The following is a 2,824-nucleotide window of genomic DNA, read 5'->3' on the forward strand; positions in this document are numbered from 1 at the left end:
CTAGTTCAGTTCTAGTTCTAGTTCAGTTCTAGTTCAGTCCTAGTTCAGTTCTAGTTCAGTTCTAGTTCAGTTCTAGTTCAGTTCTAGTTCAGTTCTAGTTCAGTTCTATTTCAGTTCTTTTTCAGTTCTAGTTCAGTTCTAGTTCAGTTGTAGTTCAGTTGTAGTTCAGTTGTAGTTCAGTTCTAGTTCAGTTCTAGTTCAGTTCTAGTTCAGTTCTAGTTCAGTTCTAGTTCAGTTCTAGTTCAGTTCTAGTTCAGTTCTAGTTCAGTTCTAGTTCAGTTCTAGTTCAGTTCTAGTTCAGTTGTAGTTTAATTCTAGTTCAGTTCTAGTTTAATTCTAATTCAGTTCTAGTTCAGTTCCAGTTTAGTTCTAAGTCAGTTCTTTGTGAAAAGCGTTTTGCTGTAAAAATGTATTATAAAATTTTATATTTACAACGACCCATTGTGTTATCTTTGGCAAATATTACTTCATATGGGTATGTGTGTAAAATAACATGTAAATGTGTTTGTAAAACTTTGTGTGTCATATACATACAAACAATTTTTAAAGCTAAATTGTTGCTTTACATGCATAAAAAGACTCATAAACAAAAATATATATGTCACTGTATAAATGTACAATGTATATACGTATATACATATGCACATACAAATATCACATACTTACAAAAATTTATACAGGTAAATAACTATAGAAATGTACGTATTTATGTATGTATGTATGTTTGCCTAAGTAATATGTAAACACACAAAGGTAAAAAAACATTACAAATAAAACTTTACAACTTACAACGTGTAGAGAGTAATAAATTTTAAGGAAATAAGTAAATGAGAACAAATGAAAAAGGAATTACTAGTGGTGAATTTCACAAAACAGTTACTGCAGTATATTTAAAAATTTGTGCTCTTTTTGTAGTCGTATATAAAGAAAACAGTTCTAGTTGAACTCTTAAATAAAACGGTCGTCGTGTTGTTGGTTGAAATTTGTTTAAAATCTAAAAGAATTAAATGTGAATAATTGAAATGGAAAAAAGAAAAAAATAAAAGAAATTTGAATTTAACTGAAGAAAATTACTGAATTATGTGAAAAATTAAAGTTAAAATTTATGTAAAGCTTTTGAAAAAATTAGTATTTATTTGTTTTTAAGCCTAAAAGTTTACTTTAATATTTAATGAATGTGTAAATTTCTTTTTAAATAAAAAAAATTGGTGCCATCAGTTGTATTAACATGTTAAGTAGATTTTTATAACTTAAAGAAAATCTAAAAATAATCGTTTACTTCTGCCATTACACGCTCTAGTTGTTTGCAATACCTTAAACCGTGAAGCCTCAAAGTATGTAATATAATTTTAAAAATATAAAGCCAAATGTGTTGTGAGTAGTTGAGAGGCTGGCTAAGGAAGATAGCAATAAAAATTCCAACATTTTTATGAATAAGTTATTTTTATATTAAAAGTTTTTTTTGAAAATTTTTGTATCTCACTTCTTTGACTGGTTTTATAAAATATAATTTGAAGTGAATGTGTGCATGTAGGTTTGTTTAAAGAGTTTGTTATTTACTTAATATTTTAACTGGGGAAAATACATATTGAAATATTTTCTAAAACCACAAGTTGCAAATATTCTAATATAAAGGAATTTCAAAAATTTAAAATTTTTTTCATACAAATTCTTGAAGTTTTTAAGTTTTTTATATAAATTATTTTTCTTTAATATTTTAGCCTTTGTTTTTAGTTTAGTATATTTTTATGCTAAATAAGTTGACACTTTAGTTTATGCAGCATACTTATAGACGCCATAAAATATTACAATTTAAAACATATTTTTTGGCAACTTATATTTTCTTAACAAGTACAGCCTAATGCCTTACAACTTAAGAAGTCTTGTAACCAACTTTTAAAAAATATTTTCTAAAAGTTAAGAGTTGAATTTTTTATGTGAAAATCAATGTCCTTTAATATTTTCTAAGCTGAGTAGAATGATTGAAATGAATCCTTGGAATAACTTATGTTGTTTTTCAAATTATTGCCTCAGAAGAATCGTTACGATAAACAATCTATCCATTCATCATTTTAGTTAAAGAAAATGTCAGTTTTTGTTGATATTGTTTTCTTGATGACATACTATAATCATCTATTTAGGTTTTATTTAGATTTGCTTTGAACAAATATCGCTATATATACATATATGTATATCCTTTTACACTTAAACTGTAAAAATGTTTGCTATTTTTCTTGTTTGTTTATATTAGAAATTTGTTTTATTTTTCTTTATTATTTACTTTGTTTAACTTTTACTATAAATGCTTAATTAGGTTTTGTAAATTGTTTTAGAAAATCATCGATATCTTAAGGCGCCTTAAGTAATTGCGTTTTACTGCATATCTTAAGGATGCCAAAGAAACTTTTTATTAAGTGAAACTAACAACAAATGAAGTGAATTGAGAAATATAACAAATGTAAGTAACTGGAAAAATTGCATTTTTGGAATATCTTGTAACTGTATTTTTTTAAAGTGAATGTATGATTTATTAAAGTTTTGTATTAAATACGAATGGGGTTCATCCTTGGAGCAAAAGTAATGCGTGTACCAAACGATAATGGCTAAATCCGCACAAAAAACATAGTTTTAGAAGCAAATTCACTTCAGATCTTTGTATCTATGGAAGAAGTGATGTTGCCATTACTTTATTTCTTCTGGAACAAGTTGTTCAGTACTAGTTCAGTTCTAATTCAGTTCTTGTTCAGTTCTAGTTCAGTTCTAGTTCAGTTCTAGTTCAGTTCTAGTTCAGTTCTAGTTCAGTTCTAGTTCAGTTCTAGTTCAG

This window comes from Lucilia cuprina, chromosome 6, assembly GCF_022045245.1.
Source record: "Lucilia cuprina isolate Lc7/37 chromosome 6, ASM2204524v1, whole genome shotgun sequence".
In the NCBI taxonomy this organism is placed as follows: Eukaryota; Metazoa; Arthropoda; class Insecta; order Diptera; family Calliphoridae; genus Lucilia; species Lucilia cuprina.